This window comes from Falco punctatus, assembly GCF_963210335.1.
Source record: "Falco punctatus genome assembly, chromosome: 6".
Lineage (NCBI taxonomy): Eukaryota > Metazoa > Chordata > Aves > Falconiformes > Falconidae > Falco > Falco punctatus.
The window spans coordinates 86,685,221-86,712,636 of record NC_137585.1 but is presented as its reverse complement, the minus strand read 5'-3'; the positions used below and the strand labels follow the sequence as shown (position 1 = coordinate 86,712,636).

General features: G+C 38.5%; 1 long non-coding RNA gene across 1 annotated transcript in view; it reads left to right on the top strand.

Annotated features, from left to right (window-relative positions):
• Nucleotides 1-27,416, top strand: part of LOC308065935 — a 47,599-nt gene that overhangs the window by 13,337 nt on the left and 6,846 nt on the right. The window contains exon 1 of the long non-coding RNA XR_013928981.1: nt 1-27,416. This exon is cut by the window's left edge and continues 13,337 nt beyond it. This is a non-coding gene — a long non-coding RNA (uncharacterized lncRNA).

Here is a 27,416-nt window from a genome sequence, read left to right as displayed (position 1 = left end):
AATGTTCCCAGGCTCTATATTTAGTTAGTTGCTGCTTATGGATACATGTTGGTTGTGAAAAGATGAAGTTTGACATTTTGTGGCAGCAAAATAAAAAAAAAAAGTATTTCTATTTCCATCAGGTAGAAGAACTAGGCTCATTTTGTTGCTTAGTGAGGCTGAGTGCAGTCTCTAAAATTACTAAGGATACCTTCAAAGGAGTGGTGCTGCAACGCTAGCAACAAAACAAACCAGCCTGATTTTCGGTCTTTGAAGGTACAGTAACAAAATTCCCCTTGAGAGTAACATCAGCAAAAGATTAAATACTCAGGAGGGAAGCTGGCACTCAGTGAGTGTAAGCCATGCTGAATGGGAGCTACCATTGCATGAAACAGAGAGGCCATGGTTCTGAGAAAGCTAAAGCAGTACAGCTGACATTATAAAGACATTCCCAAGTGAAATTCTGGCTGTCTGGAACAGGACTTTGCAGATTCTGGGAATTTTGTGCTGGAGCAGCAAATTCAGAACCCTTAGTAATGTACAACATCTGCCCTTTCCTGGGAGAGTTGTGTGCCCAAGTAAAGTAACGTGGGTCTATCAATGGCCGCTTCTGGGGAGTCCAGTCTGACTGGCTTTAACTTATTTTGATAAACACCCACAAAGTATTTGGAAGTCTACAGTAACACATTTGGAGGGCCAGTAAATAAAGAGCAGAAAGGATCATAAGGGACACTGATGTGTAGAGATACACTACATCAACCATTAGGAGTCCCTGACCACAGGAGTGAAGTTCAGAGTATTAATCATCTCATGCATTGCTGGGAGTGGGGCATTGGATTCCTCTGCCTTGGTACTCAGCGCCAGCAGTCTCCAAAGCTGAGCCTTGGTCTTACAGCTTACCTCCCTATGCAGGTGTTGTATTTTCTTCTAAGAGTCAGAGAAGTCCAACCCTAGTCTTGGTATAGCTGCCGCAAGGTTAATTTGTTATTCAATTAACAAGTTAAAAATGTCAACTCTCTTCCAAAACACTTCAGTAGTTATCTACTAATTCTGCAGCACAGTTACCTATTTTCCTTTGTCTAAGAAAAAAACCCCTAAATAAATAATTTATATCCTACTTTCTGACACTATGTATGTGACTCACTAGGCACTTCTAAAGTTCTTTTTCAAACAGATAAACACATTGTATACGCACTTTTTTATATGTTTGCAAATGTATTTAAATCTGTAAATATGCATATCCAATTTAAGCCCATAAAGAATTAGAATGGGATTTTCTCACTCAAATTCAGCTTTTCAAAACTACAACATGTATCACATTTGTTTAGACTTTCTCCTAAGTAATGCTGAAAGGCATCTTTGGATGCTCATCTCATCCCATCCCATCCCATCCTAGAATGCCTAAAATAATTGAAATTAATTGTCTTCTAAGGACATTTCTGTTTATTGACTACAGGGAGACCCTAAGCATTAGCATAACACCATCAAACTACATGTTGTCTTCAGTAAGAAAACTAGTTTAAGAAGTCCCTGTCCATCACTGTTTGCTCCAGCCACGCATTTACGTCTATGTGAAATTTATCAGAGCCACACAGAGGAGAACTGTTCTGGGCCAAACATGACTGTTCACTAGGTAAGGAAGGTATTTCCAACCCTCTTTTGCAGAGACTTTCCAGCTCCAATACAAACATACCAGCATTTAATTGGCTAAAATTACATGAAATTCACATTACTGAGTTCATAGCGCATATAAATTGATCACTTTCTAAAACTTACCTTCTGTTTTTAAACTAAAGACCGTAAAGTTATTAACTTTTGAGAAACTGTTTACAAAGCCTTTTGGGTTTTTTTCTTCCTTGACACCTTTTATTTTCATGACTTTTCACATAGATTGATGCAGGAACTTCACAATTCTGTAAGATAAAGACTAATATAATCAGCAGGACCTAAAGAAATGAATAGCCAAAGCTTTTCAGTTACAGCTTTCCTTGGGAGAAGTGGACAGGGTTCGAAGTGCAATAATTTTTATTGGATTAGCAAATAAATTATAATACAAAAGCTTTTAAGGACTGACAAGTGAAACAGGAACTACAGAAGTCTGTAAAGTTATAATTGCTTTGTCAAATTACATCAGATAGTAAAATACTGGATGTCGCAACCTCTTCTATAGACTGGCTATTAAACAGCCATTTTTTATGGGATTCATCTTCTGATGAGATGAGATTAATTTCACCAAACTTTAAATATCTATTTTTGTAGCATTCTACATCTGAGGTAGTCTCCCTAACGTCCCTTTATATCAGTAATAAAAAAGGCAATTTAGAGTTCAATTCATCTGATTTATTTTGGTTGCCACTTTGACATGAGATGAATAGCACCCAAGAACATATTTTTTTTCCACAGATTATAAAAACAGCTATGGGGAAAAAGGTCAGAAATTTATGTCTACATTGTGGAGATCTAAATTTTGGTAAGTTCATTTGCATGGTCTACAGAACATAATTTTCCTAAACCTTATTTATTTCATTTACTGAAATCATCATGTATATAATGGTTTGTTTGAAGGTAAATGGTTTGTCTGAAAGAAAAGGATATAATGGCACAGAAAGGTTTTTATTGAGTTTGTTGTTTGCTTTTCCAGAAAATCTTTTAGAGCATTTTGAATATTTCTACTCTTATTTAAAATTAATTGCAAAAATCCTCTGCCAGTAGAAGTGTATATATTGATTCTCCAGGCTTCATTCCTTGCACAAGATGAACAGGTTCTGTGCATGGGGTAGATAATCCCACAAGAACAGTTTTGAAATGCAATGGGAGTTACAGGAAGACATGGTCAATAGGGTAATACCTTTAATTAGATCACCCAATATAGTTGGAAAGAGCAGACAAGTTTCCAGCACATCTTTTTGTCATACGTCTACCCTTTTTTTGTTTATATTGTGTCATCTCCGGTAGGTGACAAGATCTCTACTAAGAGCTGGGACACTGAGCACGTGAAGGACACCTTTTAATTGCTGCACAGGGAAGAATATTGTGATCACAGGCCTTGGGCTGGGAAGCAAACTTTTCTTGTGAACAATGACTAGGGCACACCTGCATTTATACATCAAGGGGTTTTGTCTGTTTATTAGGCGAGTATTGTGTGCCTTTTGTTTCACACATTAAGCAGCTGTCTCTTCCACCTTTGGTTAGTGATTTAACAGACAGAACTGAGATGTCAAACTCACACAGATTTCAAAGCTTCCTCTTATAATATGTTTTCTTAGACCTTCTGGCTCCCTCAAACAGTTTAAGTATGTGTTCTATTGATGTAAATGTGCATATATCACGACAAAGTTGTCTAAGAATTTTACAGGACCACAATCTACCCCAAGAAGAAAGCTGCAATGAGCTGTCAGAAGGAAGAATTGTACTGAGATTTTCTTCATTTTTATCAAAGGACATTGAATTTTATTTGTATGCTTTCCTGTGTGTTTAATTCAGTTTCTTCACAGAAGAAAAATCTTGAGGTGGTTTTGCACTGAAACCAGTGGGATGTGGCTGCCCACTCACTGCACAAATCAGCAGTGCCCAGAGTTTAGCAGTGCCGGAATCAGCCCCTGAGGTTTTGGCTCCCTGTGGGTAGTCAGAAAGTGATGTGTCTTGTTCCTGCAGCTCCCAGTGACCTGATAGGATTCTGGTCTCCTGATTACCTCATTAAAAATCTACCTGGTGGCAGCTTTAGCTCTTCAGTCACCACGTCTGTGTTCCTGTGTGCCGTCTTACCCCACCACAGTCAGACTCCTCTTGGGATGGTTAGGCCTTTCCTCTGCCTAGGGACATGACTTCCCCATGAGAGGTGAAGCCCTGAGAGGAAAACTCACAGGAGAGATCCCTGAGCCAGTGGTACCTCTTGATGAAGACCACCGTTGCGATAGTTCTTACCTTTGTGCTCATAACTCTGAAACTCTCACTGAATTGGGATATTAACTGGAATGTAGTCCTGCCTTTTTTTGCTAAGCTTCAGTATTTTCAGAAGCGGCACACTGCAGTTCACATGAAGTACCACACGACCCTCGTTATTTTTGGTGTGTGGAAAGAAATCCTTTGTGGCTCTGGATCCAGAGTCAGGTCATTTCTACATACAGATATGCCACTCATCTGGCAGAACACAAGATTGTTACAGAAGTACAATGAAACTACCAGTGTTTGAGCAACATTTGTGAGGTCCATGAGAATTATTTTTTAAAAAAAAATGTTCTCAGGATACCTCGAGTCCCACCCACACCTTTATCAAATTTTGTTTAATTACAAAGGCCTAGTAATAATTCAGAAATAGTTGTTTCAAATGTGATTGTCTATATAAATTATTACAACACATCCACCACTGTATGTTTTGTGGCAAATGTTTTTCTCTCAAAAGGTTTTTTCTTCATGGGCACCCTCTCCAGTTTAACAAAGATGAGTCATTCATCAAATTAAGCTCTGAACCATGCCTGTAAATAACCTGTATTAGTAATAGACATCTTTAGGTCCCATTCAACACTGAGACTAAAAGTACTTTTAATTGCCAAGCTAATTTTTACCAGTTACCATTCCTAGTAGCTTAAAATTTCATTCACTGATCAGGTGCTTATTGTGCTGGTCATTCTAAACAGAGCAAAATAACAAGCTTACACAACTTAACTCTGTAACTCAGTTTAAAAATAATTCAGCTAAGTGCATGACATGCATATATCTGTCAAGAGATTTCCTCTATATGTATTTTATGTCTCAATTAAAGTGTACTTTTTGCTGAGCCCCGTGTAGGACATCTGGAATTTTCTGGAACACATATTAAAAATTAAACTATTAACATTCACAACAAAGGAAAACCAGGGTTTTTTTTGCCCATTCTCCAATTAACCAGATGAAAATCTAAAGCAAGTCTAATCTTATTCCATGTCTACACAGATGCAATTGAATATGCCTTTTTGTTATAGTACATACAACATAAGTAAAACCTTCTATTGATTTCCTCAAGGTCTCTAATCACAGTCAAGAAAATATCTGAGAGACTTTGTTATTCCTTTTACACTGAATCCTGAAGTCTATTAATAGATTTCACTTCCAGTAGCATGGAGCAGAACTCTGTGAAATCACTTCTTCAACATCAGCGCCTTCTCTGATTAGCATCTAGTAACAATAAAAGGAATTGCCAATGTAAAGCTGGCAAGTATTCCTCAATGTTTGAGAGTGATGATCCACACATAGTAAGAGTGACTGGAATTTCACAGCTAGCTTGAAAGAGAGCGAATAACTGAAGAACACTTCAGACACACTCAGCAATTCGATGGTATCAGGACAAAGCAAATATGTATTACCTACTTATCAGAGAAGGAGAGAGAAAATGTGTGTTCTGAGCACTGGTTAGTTTTATACATAAAGTTTAAAATATGAATGTGAAGAAAAAGAAGCAAAATTTACAAGAAAAGCTACTTTAAAAAAACATTTTCTTTATCTGAAAAAATGACATCACTATTGAAGGAAAAGAAACAAATAGGCTAGAAAAAAAGGCTTCTCACATATTTCTGAGTCTCAAAGTAACATTTCCACAGTAAAAAGATCATTGAGAAGAAATTTAAGGGAGGGTTCTCATGAAGATTAAGTTAAGCTGAGTAGTATGAGAAACGTCTAGCAACTTTCATCAGGAAAGACAATTCATTCTTTTTGTGGGGCACATAAAGTCTGTCTACAAAATAACTCATTTCATATGGCAGCTAAAATTGAGCTCTTAGTCTTGCAACAAAATTTTGGACCAGGAATATTTAGTCTCCCTTAAACAAGAAAACAAGAGTTTCATAAAAGTAAATAACATAGGAGTAATGAAAATATGTATTTTTTTCTGGAGATCATATCATACTGGAAAAGTAAAATTAATTAGCTGCATTTATTAAATAGAATAAAAAATTTAGGTTACTCAATCTAGTGATTACTATTGTAAAAAGAATCATGTATCCAAATATACTCAGCTGTTTGCTTTGGAAAAATGATTTATGATTCAAAGAACATGCTGCTCTCATTCACCAGTGGAAATTTTTCTCCATGTCTGTAGCATGGAGGAGCCATTATGTGGTGATATTTACCACAGCTAGGTATTTACTATAATTCCTGTACTGAGAGTGGAAATTATGGTAAATTTTTATGAGTCATAAACACCCAGACTGTAGCCACTGTTTCTTCCTATATCTGCCTTTCTAGGCTTATGATACAGGCATAGAAAAGAATGACATGGAGAGACAGCTATGGTAGAAGAAGCTATTCTTAGTTAGTCAGCACTATCTGCAGAAACAGACTGATTCACTTTGATTGCCACTCAGCAGGACTGAAGGTAGAAGTCGAATGTAAATAGATGGGCTAGAAATGGATGCCTGTATTCATTAATCTTTCATTAGACTCAATCTCAAAATTACCCAAAGGTTTTACAAGGACTTTTCAGACTCTAATTTGGCCCCTGGCCTTTAAACAAAATGAAAGCTATTGATTGATGTTCTGGCCAGGATGCAAATGAGCCCATCAGTTCCTGAATCAGGCTTTATTGGTTTAGATGCACTTTCTTATATCTGAGCAGGAAAGCTACTTGGGAATGAATATTTGTAGAAAGCTTCATAGTAAGGCTAATGCTGTGTTAAATTAACTAATTAAGCCTCAGCAAAAGTAAAGACTTATTCTATTATTTCCAGAAATGCATAAAAAATTGCTTTACTGTCCTTTAAAATGAGAAAAAACACAACACAGTTTTTAAAGACAGGTAAAGATATTTTTTCCTAATTAAATTTTAAAATACTACTTCTCTGTATTCCCCAACCCTGAAAAACAGAGATTTCTGGATATAATAGATCTTACATTCATATTCCTTATGGAATGATTTATACTCCTTAAGTAAATATTGCTGTGCCCTTTACTAGAGGAGAAAGTGTCTTCAAATTTGGAGCATCAGGTTTATTATTTAGACATTTTGTGTGGTAAAATGTTAGTAATATAATTAGAACAACTATTCCTATTGTGATTCCAACAGCCAGGCTTTGAGTCACTGTCATTTAGTAAAGTCAAATACGAACTAAAGGAATGCATGGGAACACAAAATACAATAATGATTGGTAATATACCGCTAATGATATTAAGGTGCTTCTTAATTTTTTTATTTTCAATTGCTGAAGATGAAAGAGTTCATAGAATCATAGATTCCCCCCTGCCATGGGCAGGGACACCTTCCACTAGACCGGGCTGCTCAAAGCCCCATCCAACCTGGGCTGAAGTTTGTGATATGCTATGAATACCATTGGACTTAGAGAACTCCATTTCTGTATATTAAAATAACTAAGTGGAAAATATCTTCCTGACATGAAGCATGGGAGGGGGGGGGGGGGTCCTAGATGTATCTGCTATCAAGGGGTTAGATGTTGATACTGTTGATCTTAATAGGGTCTTATTTAACAGATAACTTACCTGAAGTCAGATAGATTTGCAAATTTTTGCCACCTGAAATTATTTTTCTTTGGTTGAAAACACTTTCTGCTGAGCAATTAAAAGGATCTGAGTGGCGGTATGAGTCTGACCTACTGTAAATGCTAATGTGATCTGAACTGCTGTCACGAACTTCAAAGAAGGAAAAAAAGTCTACCCTAAACAGACATATACAGTGCTTATGAGATTATTTCCGTGTTGTTTAACCCCCAGGTCTTACCACAACAAAAAAAATCACAGCTATAGAAACACTTGCTCATCACAGTCAGATATTCTCGAAGAGGATGGCAGAAGCTAGAAGAGTTGGTCCCTGTCCTGTACCTGTCCTGTGGATAGCTTTGGTTTGCAGAGCTGTCAAGCTGGCATCGTTCCACAGTGCTCAAAATTCATTTTGGCTCCTGGGTGTGTTTTTCTGTTAATCATCTGCCAATCCATTGTATAAATCTTTCCAGCCTATTTTATATAAAAGTTTCCAGTCTAGCAAAAGCGAGGCTCCATAGGCTATTTCCAGACTTGCTGTCTCAGTTGTGTTGGCAGTATCCCAAGCTGTGGACACAGAGTGGCAGAAAGCCTGCTCACAAAAGGGAGGTGGGGGGAAGAGGAGGGGAAAACTGAAGTGCGAGGCAGCTATTACTACTCCAGATGAAGAAGCTAAATTCAAAAGGGTTGGTATAATCTTGAAAATGGGCAGGACCATGCAGAAACAGGATGGAGCAAAGGAGTTTGGGATAATCAGTAGCCAAGGAAGTCTTTTCAAGGTGTTAGTCCACCCTTCCTTCCCAGCAGAGTGCAAGGGGGGAGGTGGTAATGCCACCATCTCCCTTAGCCCTGGAGGCTAATCCTTCCTTGGTAGTCAATTCCAGACCCGCAAGCAAAAGGGAGCAAAGAGACCATTGCTTCCAGTGCTGGAAATCTTAAGTGATCCGTTGAATAGATTAGGTAAAATGCCTGTGCAGAATGCACTGCAGAAACTGAAGCTGTAAATTCTTGCTTGAGTTATCTTAAATAACTCTATATAACAGTCTGTTATAGCTCTGTAAGAATGGCCGTCCCAAAAGGTACGGGGTGGCAGACAGCTGCCTCTCACCCTCACATCTTCTGGACTTCCTATTATTATCAGGTTAGCGTGTTTTGTTTGTTTGTTTAAAGTTTTATCTGTTTTAAAGAAACTCATCCCTCTCCAGAATCAGAGCGCATATTCTCTCACGCACATCTGCACATGCATATGCACATCTGTTCCTTGGGAATAGAGACTGCATTTACTGCATATGCTACAGAATATAAAACTTGGATAATAAGCTAAGTGAAGTCATATTATGAATGTGTTTTACAGGTGTAAATGTTAATACAATAAGATTTGGGTTATTTTTCATGTTCACATAATAAAAGTGTTCATTTGAAACTTTCTATAAAAATGAACCCCTTTAAAGCTAGGATAGAACATGCAAAATTTCAGGCTCTGAACAATTTGCCTGAGGTGTATGTAGTGTCTGTCAGACAAGGGTAGATGCAGAAGGATCATACCAGGAAGCTCAGCTGCCTTAGTGCACTGCTTGCTCCTTGCAAACGACACGCTCGCCACTCTGAAATCTCAGTGAGCTTAAAGATCTGCCAAGAGATCTCTGCCAGGTTTTAGCAGACCCGAATTTTGTTTGGGAAGATCTTTGAATATTACCTTGTAGTTATTGGTTTGGATTTTTCTTTTACTTAGTTCAACCAAAGAAGACCAACTGCATCTTACGCTTAAAGTAGAAGTATGGTATTCAATACTGTAAAAAGGAAAAGTTGTGCAGACTGGAAAACTCTTTTAAATGAGGGAAAAGAAAAACTCTTACAATTGCATTGCATTTGAAACATGACAGCGCTATTCTCAGAGATAGTAAATGTCACTCGTAGGACATCACTTTGATGGCAATTGGACAAATAAACAAGTTAACAAAATTCAATGCTCGCTTCTGTTACAAGTGTTTTAAATGATAATTCACTTACAGATTTTGAAAATATTGTTATTATTGCTGGTCCACAAGAAAAGATATGTACCCTCTGCATTTATCCAAACATCTTCTGGATATTGGTCTTTGAGGTGTTTTTGCCATTCTGTTGCTTGATGATACAAGCCGAAGTTCTACCGGGCTAATGGAAAACAGGGGCAACTTCCACTGATGAATCTTCCATGTTAGGTAAGGTTTATTCTTGTCATCCAGAGGAAATAAAAAACACTTCCTAGCAGTCAACTTTTATTTTTCGTTGAGAACATTGCCAATTTCCTCCCCAAGTATTTGTAACTTCTTGCCATTAGGCACATATACTTGGATTTGCTTCATCCTTTTTTTTTTTGATATAGTGATTAAACATACTGACATTTATATTCAGAATATTTCTTGGAGTAAAAACTCCTTCCATGAAGTGTGGAAATCCATTTGTTAATATTATATGTACACAAAAAATGGTTTACAGTAACCTGAGACATGCACCTAAATGCTATAACTAAACCAATGTAAAATAGAGAAGCCATAACTTGAAAACAGAATATACATCCTCAGGACGTTTACAGCCAAACTGAAACCATATGACTCACAATGCTGATATGGAATAAATTTGTCCTGGCTGAATTTGTTTTAAAGTGTTGACAGATTATTGTTGTACTAACAAGCTTTGTACAGGATCAGGTATCATCTGTCCATGGCACTTCAGCTCTGTACTGGCTTAGGTTTTGTGAGCATGAAATGTAAAGCCTACACAAACTACAGTGGTTTTGCTAGTTGTTTGGGGGGTTTTTTTGTGCTGTTGAGCAAACCTACACCTAAACTGTCTGTAAGTTTTAATTAAACTGAAAGCTACGCTAAGACATTTTTTCCACTTAATGATTAGCATTGGTGTAACAAAAGCTGTTTAACAAAACTGGTATCTTTATAAAAAAACAGTTTATGTATATCTCAGTCTAAATAGACAGTATGTCTCCTTCTGTATACTCTTCTATATAGCAGTACAGTGTCTGTTTCACTTAACTGATCCTAACACAGCTGATTTTCATCTGCCACACCTGGGTAAATCTCAGAAGCAGTTGCTGTGTTCAGTGAGACAGAAATGTCAACTGGAAAGTAATCTTTTGATCTGTGACTGAAGTGGAACAAATAATAAATCTTTGGAAGGAAAAATTCTTTGGTTGTTTCGGGTTTTTCTTCCTTGTCAGAATATTCATAAGCAGATTGAGAAACTTTAATTTTATTATTTTCAATTACTCCGCAAACAAATTCATCAGCATTCTGTTGTGAATATCAATACTTCTGTATCACAGTTCCTATGTCATTGGTTATTTACACAACTCACATGCTAATGTCTTTCCTGATGGATTGATATGTATAATCAAGCATGAAAAATCAAGGTGTAGAAATGAATCGAAATAATAAATAAGTTTCAGCAAACACTTTAGCCTAAATTTATGGTTTTTTTTAAAAAGATGTCATCTTAGAAACTTGATCCCTTGAATATTTTTTTTTTTATGAACATGAAAGGATGTAAACACAGCTGAAGTGACATTTTCCTGACTCAGTATTCACAGGATACAGAGGAGAACACTCACAGAAGAGCTGATGATGCTGTGGATGACTGCCAGCAGAACACATTTCATTGTCTTCTCAAAAGCCATATGCTCATTTTGACACCAGCAAGCCAAGACAATCCCCTTTCCAGTGGGCTAAATTCACAGGACAGAAATGTGCCTTATGAATTCACATTAGCTAGGAAAGAGTGTTGTTATTTCAACAATGCAAAAGAAATGTATTAAAACATTTTGGTTTATAGGACAGGCTGGATTAAACATGATGACATGCCTACAATTTCTAAAGCACCCCTAAAACTGATGGCACATTCAAGTAAAATCAAAACCTTATCATATGCCAGAGAGCAGTCCACTAGCTTCATTACAGCTACGGGATGCGCAATACTCTGGTACTGCAGTTTCTTTCACCATGAGAACAGGTACCATAACACTATTTGTTCCCACCTGGAAGTCTAATTTACCCAGGACCTTGTGGCTTTGTACATTACTGGATGGATGCACCCCAGGTGAGGCAGGCTCAAGGAAGCCGAAGTGCTGGCTTAGGCTATGCTTGTCATGTCGTGTATCTCTTGAAGATGCCACTTAGAAACTTGCTCACTCTCATTTTGTCACCTCTCGAAAAGTTTACAACCTGGATACTTTATTCGTTGCATTATGTTCTGAATACTTTTACATGGTATTATTTCATTAAGAAATTGTGGTGGGTACGTTGATAAGTATTGCTTGATTAAATTCTGGAGGTGAGTCTAATTTGCAGCTCTGTATCACCATTGAAAATATTTTCTGTTCATTCTCATTTGTACTCCGAGTATGTGGTTACGTGGGTTTCCTGCGCTTTTGATGAGTACTGTATAAGTGTCAGAGCTGTTTCATTTCCTGCTCAACTGTAGGACTGGGAACTACAGACACAAAATATAAAAGTCTTATTCTGTAGTGGCACCAAGGATCTTGGGTTTGAAAACTCTGTTCTTTACTCTTTCTAAAAGAGAATATGCAATTTTCTGTAAAGAACATACAGACCTTTTCAAAAGTAAGTAGGACCAGAGCCCAGCTAAACTGTGTTTCTTTTACTTCAGAATTACAGCCTGCTGCCATGAATTTAAATCTCTACTGGACATTCAAGACTACAAAGAATGCAGTTTCACATGTCACTGGTTTTGGCTTGGAGTGAAGCTTGGTATTAACTGAAGACTCTTGTCATGATCCTCCACACAGGGAGACAAACTGTTCTGTGGTAGTTCAGTCAGAGATGGATGGATCAAAACAGTAATTAATATAGAAAATACAGAACATATTTAAAAAATCTGCTGCCTCAATAAGGAAACATACTTGAAGGAAACTTTGGGGAGGGCAGAGGGGGAAGCATTTGATTTACAAATATTTTTGTTTTTTGAGGTCATGTGTGATTTGTAAGGTATACAGAATTTGGGATGTCCAAGATACTGTCACAGGTTCTTCCAAGTATTCATTTCTGTATTAGAAATAAGCCTCATCATGTGCCATTTATGCTGGTTTATGCCATGAGCAGCACAGAGTGTTGTTTCCAAGCGTATCGTGGAATACATGCCTCTGAGTTTTAAGGGCTGATCATTGGTTATTAACTTTTTTCATCACAGCAGAAGAATAATTTGGGGTAGGTGGTTCTGCTTGCTAGATGGACACAGGGAGAATCCATGAAGCATGAGTCCAGATGTCAGCAGCAGATCAAACAGTAGATATTGAAGCTGTATGAATCTTCCTTTTTCCTTCAGGTCACTTCTAGATGTCTGCGCTGCTCTGCTTGCATGGTGTCTGGCTTCTCATTATCAACAAAAATAAAAATGCTGGCTGGACATAATTATCTCATCATCTCCTAAAGAAGGATGATTATGGAGTTATCAAGCAAGCTTTGGCGACACAGTTACTGTTCCCTACCAGTTCTTGGTCTGAGACAAGAGGCAACTTGCAGAACTATAGGAAAAAAGATTATGCATCCAATTAGTTATATCCATCAGTGGCTCAAGAATTTAAGATAAGCACGTAACCATCATGAAGCTAATGCTGAGTTCCTTCCATATATAACAAAGGAAGAAACCACTTGCAACCTGCCATTAACCATAGAAAAGAGGATGGGCGACTAAACCCCCTCTGTCAGCAGTTTGTAGTCAGTCTATTTGGATTTGGAAGATCTATAGCTGGATCTGGTTTTTTGCAAGTTCAGTATCACAAAGAATTTTCCAAACCATACTACCCATAGATCACACAATTCATAAGTCGTTGTTGGTATTGTATGAATAGGATGGCTTGGCCTTTATAGTATTGTCTACTTATATCAGGCCTTTTCAGAGCGTACATAGCCCCACACTGTGCTTGGAGACTTGTTGAAGTAATACATCAGTAAGAAAAGAATTTTCTCTGCAGTTTGGCATGCCTTGCATACCACCAGGGCCACTTAACCTCCCTTGGCTTAGCTCACCAGGTCAAATGTACAACTCAAATTTTCTACAGCTCCTCTGTGGATGCAGAAAGGGAAGTACATGCATTTCTAGCTTTTTCCTATGCAGATAAATAGCTTGCTATTCTTATCAGGATCTGATGAACTGGTCATTCCTTTAAGGTTCATGAAGCCAACTGAGAGAAGTTATCCATCTACCAGCTGAACAGCTGCAGTACAGTAATGGAATGTGTATCTGGCTGGCAGGAATCTAACTAGCAACTTCTGTGTCACTTATCAACAATACACACTTTTTCAACCTTATTTTATGGTTCTTGCTAGACAGTATCTGCAAGAGCCCATTGCTGCTGTGTATGAGTATCAGGTAACAAAAAGATGATACTAAGGCTGTAAGCCTCATTTGGATAGCAAGGTCATGAGGGACATTGTGAAAAGATAGCTTAAATCTTAGGTGGAGATCTCGCACCTGCATGTTCTCTATCTGCCTTCTATGCCTGAACACAGTCCACAGCACCTACCTTTTCCCAAAAAATGTACACATGGTTCAAAGCGTTGTAGTCCCAAGAAAGAGATTTGTGTTTGCTGAAATCCTAAAAGGACAAACATGAAAACCACCTTCCAAACTCGATGCTCTTGAAATCTATACTTAAAGTTCAGCAGCTTCTTTAGATGATGGTTCATATTTACAGATGTGGCAGAAAAGAAGGATGTGTGTGAGAGTGGGGCATTGCATTTTGGCCTGGTGACAATTAGGCTGCTATCAAAAGCTGTTTAATGAATCTGCTGAAGCTATTGCATTAGGTAAAAGGAAATGGACAAACAAAAGTGGACAAGAAGCTGCACAGCTCATAGAAGTGAGAGACGTGGACCAAAGAGGAACAGAAACAAGTTAATAGCAAATGGGCTCAGGTAATGAAAACAGATATTGGGGCATGGCAGGAATCAACAGACTTAACCTTTGAGCAGTCACATTGCAAGCAAGTAAAAAACCACAGCCATTAAAAAGCATCACTTGATATTTATTTCCTTCTACCCTATTATTTTACCCAGACCCAGCAGAAATGGGCAAACCTATCACATCAGTAGAAACCCAAACTTCAGGGCTTAGAAGGCTGAACTGACCCTGACCTCAATGAAGATGTGAAATAGTTTCTGATAATAATATATCAAAATTGCTTTCATCTGGTGGAAGCAGAGGATACCACAATGTTCCTCCTGTTTCTACATGAAGTAGAAGAGCTGGACATCTGACCATATGGGTAATGAGATTCAGCTCCTCATCAGCCTAATGCTAGAATGGTCATATTATGTTTTACTTAAAAAAATATATAATAGTTTTATTTAAATTTATATTATATATGTATATATATAAAAATTTATAAGATTTATTTAAAATTTAAATTAAGTTGTAAGAATCTTCATCTTATGCCTTAAACAATCCAGGTTTTGGGTATGGATAGCCAAAACTATTGTCATTCAATATAAGACTATTGTCACCGGGGGTGGGGTGAGGGGGGTGGGGGGTGGGGGCAGGAAGAAAGAGCTCCAGTTCAGGTCACGGTGGATTTATCATGTTCCATCTTCTGGATGGCCTGTTCCTACCTTTGAATGTTTAATTTTTTGTTACACTGGGGTCACAAAAATGGTTGGAAGGCCAAATAGTGACTGGAGAGCTGGGAATTTTCAAGAACTTGACATTCCCAGAAAAATAAGGTAATATCACCTTAGATAATGTTGTCCACAGACAGGTCAAACACCCAGCACCCATATATAGGGATAGCTCTAGGATAAAGGGAACAGTAGCTTTCTTCTCTAGTTCCTGGATAAAACCTAATTATTCAGAAGAACAGCATGCAAGCCTCCTGAGAATATTGATAAAAAAGAATATGAACATTTGGCGCAAAGTTAATAATGAGGAGACTAGATACGGTGCAAGCAGACAGAAGCAAATATACCAGAAGCAATCGTCACTCTGATTGCATCTTGCTCATTGGGTCAAGAAGCTAAATTTATGGTGGCTGCACGGTCTGTCAAGGACCACTGTCAAGTACCACTGATCATTTTTGGATTATTTTATATGGAAAAAGAGGCATTCTTGTGAAACAAGTGGCAGACTACATTTAGAAATATTGATCACATTTTGGAGGAATAGATGCCATTAGATCTTCTGTTGATATATACAATGAAAAGGCAGGTAAGCAGTAATATTAAGCTGTGGGCATTATTACTTGACAACATCTAAAAAAAGGAAATATTAGTGGCTTGGAGTGAAGCTAAATGTGACTAATACACCAAGTTCTGCTTTTACAGGTAATGACAATACTCCCATAAGGAGGATTTTATTGCGATTATAAATTAAATACCCCAAAACAAAAACTTTTAGAAATTTTTACTTCTTTTTTTCTAATCACAGGTGTCCATGAATATGGAACAAAAAGCAGAAGTAACGTAATTCTGCAATTGTCTAATGTCCAAAGGTCAGTTTGCTATTTGGACAATTCTTCTGCTCTATCTACTGGCTGTATCAGGTCTGAAGCTTCAGCTCTTTTGTTGACAAAGGCTTTGCATCTCACATATATGCCTGACTGAAAGACTATCACACTTACTAAGTCTGGGTATGAAATTCTAGTACAAACAAGTTTGCATATGTTCTTCTGGATGCAGGAACAAAACATACAAAATCTCAGTAAACACTTTACTGCTACATTTGACCAACAGTTAAGCAGGTAAACTTTTCCATTTTTAAAGAATGGAAAGAAGCTTGATGTCAATCACACAAAATGTTATCAAGTACTATAAGCACAAATATTGCCTAGAATGATTGAGCTATAAGGGTAATGCTAATTAGTGCATACCTCCTACATTTTTCATTTCAACTTTCTTTTCCTGCACAGTCCCTATTTACCTAGGGAAGCTATTTAGACTAGAGAAAAGTAGTTGTCTTCTCCCTCATGCAGAAATATCAGGGAGAAAGCAGGAGAGTGCTTTACTTCAAAGAGATCCCTCACGAGATGGTGCTTTATTCAAGCCTGAGGATGCAGTAACAGCATAGTGAGCACGGTGACTGCTGAGACCCCTACCTTGCAAAAAAACAATTTGAGAATTGGCATATCATCAGTTTCTTCTTATAGAAGACAATAATCTATGTTTTCCATCAAACACTGTGCTTTGGTAACAAAGAAGATTGAGGTGGTTCATTTAAACATTGTGAAATATGTCCATCCTTTGAGTGTCATAAGGTTTGGAAAGATCACGCAATAAACCATGGGGAAAGGGAAAGAAAAGTTATGGTATTTTTCATAACTTAATTACTCAAAGTAAAAGTTACGTCGATTACCTTGGAGACACATTTCAAAGCAGTATGCTTTCTCTGCCTGCTGAGCTCCAAGACATTAGGAATAAGAAGTGTTTGTTTTCCTAGTTGATATCTGAAAGAATAAAAAAAAAAAAAAAAAAAAAGTGGTGGTTTGCTGTGGCAATTACTTTAAAGGCTGGAGTACTGTAGACCATTAGTCATCACAACCCTGTGAGTACGTGGTACTTGGCAGCTTTACGCAAGAATGAGGTTTATACCTAGGAATTCCAAGGAAGAAATGATCTTTGTCTTGGAGTCTGTCTAAACCCAAATGTAGAATGAAATAGTTAAACCATTTACCACTTTCTCTTTTGATAAAATATGTGGGCATATCATACATATTGTAGTATATTTTTTATGCTAGTTTTTAAATTACTTTCTTTTGACTTATTTTATATTTTTGTTTATTCTGGACCTGTTAAAAATGGGAATAAAAACACCTTTAAGAATTCTCCTATGCACTTTTTGTACATATTAAATAAGAGGAAAAGACAGGCTTATATTAAAAAATCTCTTGCAAATCACCTTTAGCAGCATTTGGCTTTTTTATTTTAAACTCTTTCCTTTCAGTTATGATAGCCATTGTGATATGTGCATCCAGCAAAATATGTGCTAATAGAAGCCATAAATTCTTGTCTTAATGCAGACATATGGCAAAGCAAAACAAACACTGTCTTTACTCCTGCCTGATAAATGCCACCATGATGTTGCTCTTTATTCTCAAAGAAGTCTGCCTCCTGTGCGATTTTTCTTTTCCGCTCATGGGCCACTTGTAGGTTTCAAGGAACATCAAAATTTTCCCATCTAAGGACTTTGACAATGACCTTCATCAAGAGAAATGAAATGAGGAACTGATATTTCTGACATAAAAAATCAAATAAGCTTTCTTAGGCCATTTTAATGTGCCTTATGAAGGAAGAGTTGATAATAGAAATGGATGTTTCATTTCTGTTCACCTTTATATAACATCTCTTGCTAAGGTGAAGGGTAATTAAGCTGGGCTCAAGCAAAATCTTTACTAAAGGTCAGACTATCTGGGCTGGCATCCCTGGTCAATGGTGTTTACATCACAAAATTAAGGGGTCAAGTGAGAAAACATGCAAGGATGAGGAAGTGTATATATATCATGCACATGCCTTTTTAATGTGTACACATTAAGAAGACATTGTTGGTTTAGGAAGGTCATCTGTGCCCCTCTGAAACATTTGCCTTGCACATAGAAAAGGTAGTCTAGTGTTAGGTTTGCCAAGTCTTAATGTTGGGAGTGTAATTAATAAGTAGGTTAGATGGCTACTTATTTAAAAAAAAATAAATGTGTTTTTTTCTTTTTAAAAGTATTGCTTGGATTCTGCTTCTGTATCTGTAGTAATTCCACTGTTACATAAAGAAGAATAGAGTGTTTGGACTTAATTATATCTCATACTTACTGCTGAAATGAGCCAGGTGTGTTTTAAATAAAAGGGTTAAACACAAAAAGAATGGCATGTGATTTGATTTACCTTTAAAAATATTATTTGTTGTTTCTGGTATAAATCACAGTTTGCTCTGGGGAAGAATTATAGATTATTCAAAGTGCATTTTGCCTTGCAGAAATACCTAAATTAACGCCAGGAAAAGCAATTCCATATAAAGTTACTAACAGCAAAATACATTATTATTTTTTTTTTATTGTGACACTCCTCTTCAGAAGAAAAACCTTCACACACGTAAGATCCTGGGAATTCATATATTTTTAATTGTCTTGCAGATCACAAACATGACTAGACTTAGCTACTGAAGCCTCATTTAGTGCTGGGTGCTTGTGCACTGTCGCTGCCTGGGCAAAGCTGTTGCAGGGAGCTGGGAGCCACCTCCCCAAGGAGAGCGGGCGCAGGAGCCCTGACCTCGCTTCCCTTCTCCGTGCTCTCAGGTCTCTCAGCCTAATTGTACTGGAAGCAGTGAAACTGATGTGCTCCTTGTGACAAATTGAATTTTAATTTTTTTAAATGAAATTTCTATGAGTTGTGAACAGATAGGTAGTGATTTATTTTCTTCCCTTTCTTTCTTTTTAACATTTAATAGCATGTAATCACTGGTCATTTTTCCTGGCTTTGAGTATCTAATGACCAAATTCCACTGCAGCTATTTGGCTAACAGCTAAAAAGTCTAAAATAAATGTGTGACCTTGACACTCAGAGACCTGCTGCAAGTGCATGTTGAGGGCTGGAAGAATATATCCCCAACCTTTTTTTTACATAATACAGAGAAGATTTCTGTTGACTGGGAGTCAGAAGGAGATGACATCTCTCCAGGTTTCTGCAATAGCTTTAAGTACATAAAGGCAGCAAGAGTAACAAGTGTTAGAGTATTAAGAAAAGGCCACGGGACATTGCTTTTCCAATACATTTTAGATAAAAATGTAGCATGTGGCTTCTGAAATGAAGAAAAGTAGGCCAATGTGTTATACATACGACTGAGCAAGACAGAACCTCAGTCTTTGAATGAGTGCTTTTGTTAAAGAAATGGGGGAAATAACCTGTATAAACCGAATAATATAAGTTTAGGGTCTTAAATTAATGCCCGTTAATATAATTTGGAAACCCTAGTATTAGGATTGCCACAATCAGTGTGGAACCAATGGTAGGCACTGATGTTATTGCTTTTATTCCAATGGCACAGCAGTTCCAAGATACACAGATATTGTTTCTGTAAATAAGCTTTCAGACTTTCCTAACACATTTCTTTGTGTTTGCTCTTTTCCAGTAGCAGAGGCACACCCTGAGATGCAATTAGCTAAAGTATGCATCAGATGAAAATGGCAAACATTTAAAAATTTCTTCTAAGGGTGTTAGCTGTGACCCAAACAATTTTACAGACAAGTTAGCAGCCACTGATGGCACTTCAGCCACTCTGATTTCAAGTAGCCACAGTGGTAAAAGTACTTGTTTGCATGACTTTAGCAGTGAAGATGCTTGGTAGTGGTCAGCAGGCCATCCCAGGACAGACAAAGCATGGTTTGGTCATAGATTATAGAATAGGCTTAATGAAGTTTCTGCTATGAGCTCCTATCTCTAGGAGAAAGGAGGAGCACATCCTCCCCAGCCCAATCCAGTGGCATGGAGCAGGTAATTTTTTATATATTTTTTTTTTTCATTGGCTGGAACATTCATCCACAAAGCTGTTCCTAAACCAATTGTTGTTAGCTACCATAGACAGTAGAATTACTACTCAAAGAAGATAGCCTAACAACAGTAGCTTAGTGAGAACTTAAATAATGAACTTGGTACCACAAACTCATTGAAGGGTTGGAGAAAATGTAACTTTGTTTTGTAACACTTAGGTAGAATGGCAGGCTATGAAGTTGCCACTGACTGAGACTTCTCAAGTCATGTCAATGTGACAACGGGAGAAACTGTGAGAGTATCTTGTTGAAATCAGCCCCTCCACTGCTAGTATTATGCTTTTTGGCAAACACTGTAACTGCTTGCCAACTGTTTAAACACACTTTAAAAATACAGCACAAAAAATAGTACACAAACTATTTTAAAAAATTAAAAAGGAACTAGCTGCAGATGTGTTTGCTGGGGGCAAGCAGTAGAAGACAACAGATAGAGGCTGGAAGAGAAAAGATATTTGGGTAGAGTTGTCCCAGATTTTCCCATGCACGGAGAGTAGTTCAGGAGAGAAAGGGATGAGAGAGGTGGATAACATGGAATAGGGAAAACTAGGGCATATCTTCAAGGCCAAAGGCATGCTAGGAATGAACTGAGGGGTGGGGGAGAGGAGATCTGTCCTCCCTCATGAATACAAAGGCAACAAAGGTCCCTGCTCCTCCAACTGTCTCTTGGATTCTCTGCATACTTCCCCAAGGATACTGGGGTCAGGCTTCTTTCATCCCTTTTCTCTTACGGGAAACAAGATCTGATGGTTCCCTTTGCCACTGAGGGCATCCGAGTCCTCTCCCTTCCCCCTGTGCGGCCTCAGAGGGTTTAGTAGCTGTTACCTTTCCCTTCGCCTAGAAACAGGTGGGGAAGCGGGGCAGGGGGGAAGAGGAGGACTGCTCCTTCCCACCACCCCTTTTCACTGCCCCCTTCCACTGCCCCTTGGCCGTTCTCTGAGGCTGGGAGCTGAGGCTGCAGTGGCTGGTGTCTCTGGCACACCAAAATTGCCCGAGTCCTTCTCTCTGTTACCATGGCAGTGACATCTATGACATAGGTCTATGATGTAAACAACCACCAAGTCTCACCCTGCTAGTTGCTAACGGCAGGCCCGACAGCGTGGCAGACTGAGCCCCTGGCCCCAGGCAGGGGGGACGAATCAGACCCACCAAAGGTGAATGGAGCCGTTCACACCTCTTAGAGCTGCATTGTTTTCTTCCCGTGCTCATCTCCAAGGGGTGTTCTCATTCATGTGAAACTCCTGCTGAGAAGATTGGAGCACTTAACGCCTACTGGAGAAGATCTTAACACCTACTGGAGAAGTTCTCTTTAAGCCTTGATTTCTTCCAGACTGGCTGGGTGCTCTGCAGTGGCACGTCGGTGCTCTGATTGCCTTACAATTGGTGTGGCTGGGGAGGAGAGCAGCCACTGAAACCTCCTCCCTCTCATTTTCACCTGTTGGAGCCTTGCTTATCTTAACGGTCTGTAAAGGCTCAAGATCCAACGATGTAAATGATATCTATGTTAACAAAATCATTTGACTTTAAGCACTCAAGATAAAGAGACCTTTTACTAATCTTTGGCTGTAACAGTTTAACAGGTGGTGAATCCTTCTGCGGAAAAATTACAGCTTTGGTGGTGGTGGTGTTAAGGACCAAGCACTTCTTTTCCATGTCACTTCACGTTTGCACCTGAACAGCACTTACTGAATTAACGATATGCTAATGAACGCTATTTCATTAATATCACAAGCAAAAGAAAAAGAAAAATCTAGGGACTTTAATCTCCCTGAAACCTGTCTGATGCAGGACGAACTGTTCTTGGTCTTCAAGTCTAGACAGAACTTTAGATAGTGATGTTATGTGCTATCAGTGCTTAAAATCTTTGTAATATCCCCAAACCTGTGAAAGGACCTTTCCAAGACATCATCTTTGTGCATTGTCACCCCATCAGTGTTCCTCACCCTGTGTTCACTACTTGATCATCATGAGATCATGTGATTCTCACCTACTGAGATTTTCTGCTCTTGGTCAGTCTTTCCTTTCTTTGGGAGAACAATGGGACCAGATGTATAATATTTCTTTCTAAATGTCACAGGGCAGAAAGGTTCCAGTCAAATCTCAGGTTTCCCCTCAGCCCCAAAAACTCATGAATCTAACACAGTTAGGGCAGATCTATACCTTTGCCTTTGCTTCTGCATCTACCCACTTGATACTTTTCTAACAGTTAATTGCATAGGCCTTCCCAAGTCCTCTGGAAATAGTCCGAGGCAGGTCTGAGAAGACTCTTGCTTTGATGTGCTTATGCTGCATACAACAAATAGTCATTCCCAAATTCCCCTGGCTTAACTGACTCCAAGGTAAAGGGATGTAACTACTTGCCTCCAGCTCCAGGATTTTTCTGAAAGCCAAGTTTGCTTTCAATATGTTAACACTTCATGACAGCATTAATTTCCAAAGTGAAGATAAATAAGACCCAAGATGAAATCCTCTTCTTTCTGTCCGGCTTGGCAACCCAACTGCTGGCAGAGTGAAGACACATTGGTAATAGGCACAATAGTAATGGGTAAGGAGTTGGAGGGGGAACCTGACAGTGTGGTATGGCTTGATTTTCTTTTTCAGTAATGCAGATACAGGGGAAAAGGACATAGAATTCATATGCCTGAAAAGTAGTAGGTTTTAGAAGGCATTTGCATGAATAATCAACTCCTAGTAACAACAGGAACATGTAGGCTTTGCAGGCACCTATATGTGTGGTAGATTAGAGATTTTGCTGCATACGATACTAATGTAATGAAGCTATGAACATTAAGTTAGGCGGTGAAAGATCTTCTCCAGCAGCTCCATACTGCCAGGGCAGTCCATTATGTAGCTCGAAACAAAGCCCCACCTTAGATATCTACTTTTATCACTGTTTTCTGTTTCTGTGTGTCTTCTGTTTTAGCAGACCTACTGTAACTTGTACTGTTTCCTCTTAGAAATGATACGGTTGCTCTGACTAGAATATTTTTGGTTGATGAAGGGGAGACGAGATCAGCTACCAACTATGACTAAGTCTCATAGCTGTCAAGGGATAAAAATAGAGTAATGCGTACATGCCTAATACATAAAAATAAAGTGCTTGTGTATGTGGCAAAGGTGGGCTGGTTCCATTGGTTGCTCTTGTCCAAAGTTATACTATGTTATAAGCTGATGTAGATGGTTGTTGAACAAATTGGGGCCATCTAGCAACATCTAGCATCTGTTCACCTAACAATGTCAGAACAAGGGGGCAGTTACCTCTAAAAGCCACTTACATATTAATCCACTCAACTGTTTTCTGCTTGTACATCTGGGGATGAGGCAGGATCAGACTCTAGCCATGACCTGCATAATCCCCCTTCTGTAGTGACACCCTTGCATAATACAGAAGATTATTCGTGGTGTAAGGGTCATATGTCACCGCAGCACAGGGAGTCACAAGTGCCATGACTGTGGCAAGGAGTTTTTAAACAAGTGTGACTGTCATGGAGCCTTACACATGTCTGTCATACGACCTTGTAAAAGACAGATTTGGGAAGCCCTAGGCAAGGCTGTTCCCAGATGTAAGGTCAATGTCACACAGCAATGATGTCCCAGTGAGGTGATCCAACCGACAATCATCACATTTGACCATTAGATTATCGGAATGGATGTTGTAACAACGTAGTGTTGAGTTTGAAAAGAAAATATTTTCATACCTGAGACAAGAAAAGTTTTCCAGTAACAGCAGGAAGATCCAACTTGGATGCCTACAAACTATTGTGAATTAATAATGGCTAAGCAGGGGGCCAGCGGAAATTGATGGTATTTGTTTTGAAAAATTAATTTGTCCCTTTCCCCTTAGACTTTGCTTGCTGTTTGTCTTCGTAGACTGCAAGTGCTTGAGAGCAAAGCTGTGCTTATTTCTTGGGATCAATCATAATTACTTACCTAATCAATGGTTGCTAATGATAAATGGTAATAATATAAACCATTAACACATTTTTACCCACATCTGTGTCTGTCGCTCGGTGCAGTACTGCACTTGTTACTGCTGCATCCAACCACAGGTTCATGGTGAAATCCCTTTAATGTCATCAGAGCAGCAATACACCTGGGACATGAAAGCTGTTAGCAAATCCCTGGTGTCAGGGCTGGAGCCAAAAGACAGAAAACAAGAAAGCCAAGGGACACACCAAACTAAAAGGTATGGTGTAAAAATGGCAGAGTGGTGGAGTCAAGAAACCCACACAGCCAAAGGTGAACCCTGGGCCAAGGAACGGGCAGGGACAGAGCAAAACCTGGCAAGCTAGATAATAGCGAGATAATACAACACACAACAAGCAACAGGCATAGTGATGAGATTCCTTATCGCTGGCTGGTCAAAGAAGCCAACTCTTAGTCTTGGCTTTGGCCAAATGGCTGACTGCAGCTCAGTCGTCTTGATGGGTACAGCAGTATCCTTAACACCCTGGCAAGGTTGTTATCACCCTGGGCTGATACGACATTCTGCCCCAAAAAAAATGATGCGATACACACCTCTTACATGTTCCTACATAATGATGGTGCAGGAGGATGCTGATATATGTAAGGAGCCATTGAAAACAGGCGGTGTTTTGCAAGTCTTTGCACCTCACTGTAATAATAAAGAGCAATCTGCCATTTTCATTTTCCCACATTTTTCCCTCTGACTCCTTAGAGGAATGTTACACCAGAGCAATCTGGTTTCATTAGTTTTGAACAAGCTGCTGTAGTCACTTTTCTAGAAATGACAAATATATACAAAATCACATTTTTTTAATTAATATTGTAATAAAGATTGAGGCAGGAACGGCTGTACAGAATTCTAGTGCCCATATAATTCACAAGACCAGCCTACCACAATGAATCCCAATATCTGTGAAGCAATTTTTTCCTGCTCACTGTTCTTCACTTTCTCGTTTTAAGCCCATTCAATTTCATTAGTATTCCTTCACTGTGTTGTCAGTCTGCATGATGGTGGGGTTTTGGAAGGCCTTCAATAAAAGAATACTTGACTGTGCTACAACCCTCACCCTTTGTACCTCTTCAGATCCTAACAGAATGAATCTCTAAATGCCTACATGTTGCAGAAAACATGAATTCTTAATGAATCTTAGGATACAAGCCTAAACAGACGACAGTACTTTCCAATCTGCTACGGAAACAATATGTTTTAATTAAGTATAAGGTTTAATAAAATTTTCACTCCTTGTACAAAAATGAATGGTGATTAACAGACAGCTGACAAGCCAACTCTAATAATTTCTGATTAAATGCTTTTGTTTAGTGTTTTCAGTCACTCTCTACAGGGAATTAATTACTGGAAATGAAAAAAATGAAGGTTCATGCCAGTTAATATCCTTGAGAAAGTGGAAGGTAATCAACTGTATAAATTACAGTGGCATATGCAGGCCAGCTTGTGGTCAAAATTTGTACAACATACCCCAGCCAGTTTTTAAGTTGGTTGGATTGAAAAGCGTGTGGGGAAAATCTGTCTGAAGTAGCTACTCCATACTTTTAAGCAAGGAGTGAGCAGCTGTATTCAGAACAAGATGCCACTGTGATTTTTCTTCAGTTTCAGATTTTTTTGTAATGACATTTACTTATTTATGGTGGTCACTATTATAGGTTGAAAGCATACATCTACATGATTCTTTCATGCTTCAAATTGCTTTTTAAATAAGGCTCTGAGGGCAACCTACCTACATGGAAATATAGAGGAGAACTACCCACCAGGGATGTAACATGAGGGATGTGAGCAGACGGGCAGGCAGCGCTGTCACCCTGCTCCGAAGAGCTGCTTGCTACAGTAGGCACCCACCCACCCACCCGGACTGAGGTTTCACCTCACCTTGCTGAGGCCATTCCAGATACACTGGCATAGCACACTCCCATAAATATCCCCAAACAGGTTTTGCATAAAACTAATTTTTAAAAAAAAGGAGGAAAAGGACCACTGTTTCTTACGCATTTTCCTCAAAGAGGTGCTAGTTTGAAAATCGAGTTGGGAAAGGTTAGTTGGCAATGAACTCGAGCAGGCAATCCTGAGCTGGTCTGTGCATGTGGACTTTTTGCTCCTCTGAGCTGATTGCCAATTGACTTAGTTAACAGCTTTGTAGAAGTTAATCTAGATATTTCACGACCAATTGAACACAAATGTTTGTGTTTTTCTCCAGGTTTAAACCAATGGCAATCAATTAACCTGAATTTTAGTAGCCCCAAGTGCAGTACTCTAGAACAAACTCATGCCCTCTGCAATGCAAAGGCTAAGCTTTCCCTGCAGGAAAACAGTTCTGGAAACCAGTATCAGGTAAGCTTTGTACTGGCCATGTGCAAGAACTGAGAGACAACTTCAAATGTACTTCTGACAACCTGGTGTTTGTCCAAGGATTCTTTAAAACTTTATAATATTGCCTTGATAATCACCATTTGTGTGTTTGGTTGACGGTGAGTTTCAGCTGAACTAACCTGTTTATTGCAGAAGACTTACTATAGCAGTCTGAAATATTAGGAAGTTATATAGTCATACATATGAACTTGTGTCATTCAAAACATTCATTAAAAAAATTCAAAGTTTTCCAGCAGAACTGAAAAATCAGTCAGAAAGAGCAAATAATTACAGGTATTTTTGGGTCACTGACTACAGCCAAAGATAAGAAAATGTAATTAAATAACAAATTAATTCATGATTGAGATTCCTTTGGATCTAGATTTCTGTTCACTTTTTAAACTCTTCTCCAGTATATTGCACTGGGAGCTGGAACAGCAGAGGCTAAGAAATATGGATTAGAATAAAGTGCAGAGACTTACATCCTGGAGTTCTGGTTTTATTTTGTATTTTACATTATACAACAGATAATAATTAGCAAATATAATGAAATATAATAAAATAAAAATAAATATAATTAATAGAACTATAATAAAGGTATTATTTTTAAAAGTTCTAGAAAACAAAAGGAAGTTTCTTAATAACTTGGCCAAATGTTCAGTGTTGTCAACTATATCCCTTTGCTCTGGAATTGAGAAAGCTTTTCTATAAGGTGGCGGTAAGATGTAGGCAAAGGTTTGCTGTCATCTATATTCACAATCAGCCAATGAAGCTTCTAAAGTATTGTGAAAGCTACGTGGGTGAAAAAGACCATTGGCACCAGTGCAGTTGTCATTGTGGACGTTAATTTCTTACTATTAATAAGAACGTAGCCTAGTGAAGACTATGAAAGCATGTATTATCAGTTCTGCAAGTGTGACTCACATGTTCGCCTCATCGCTTATATCAGCAGGAGTTTGTCACAAACCAGAAAAGGAGTCAGATGGGGCCCTCGGTTTGTGTCGTGGCCAGTCTGTACAGCGGAGGAAGAAGAAAAGACCCGTATCAGTTGTTACCAACATTGTTACTGATGCTTCCTCACATCAACGGGCAGTTGCATGGAAAAAAAGGCTTCCA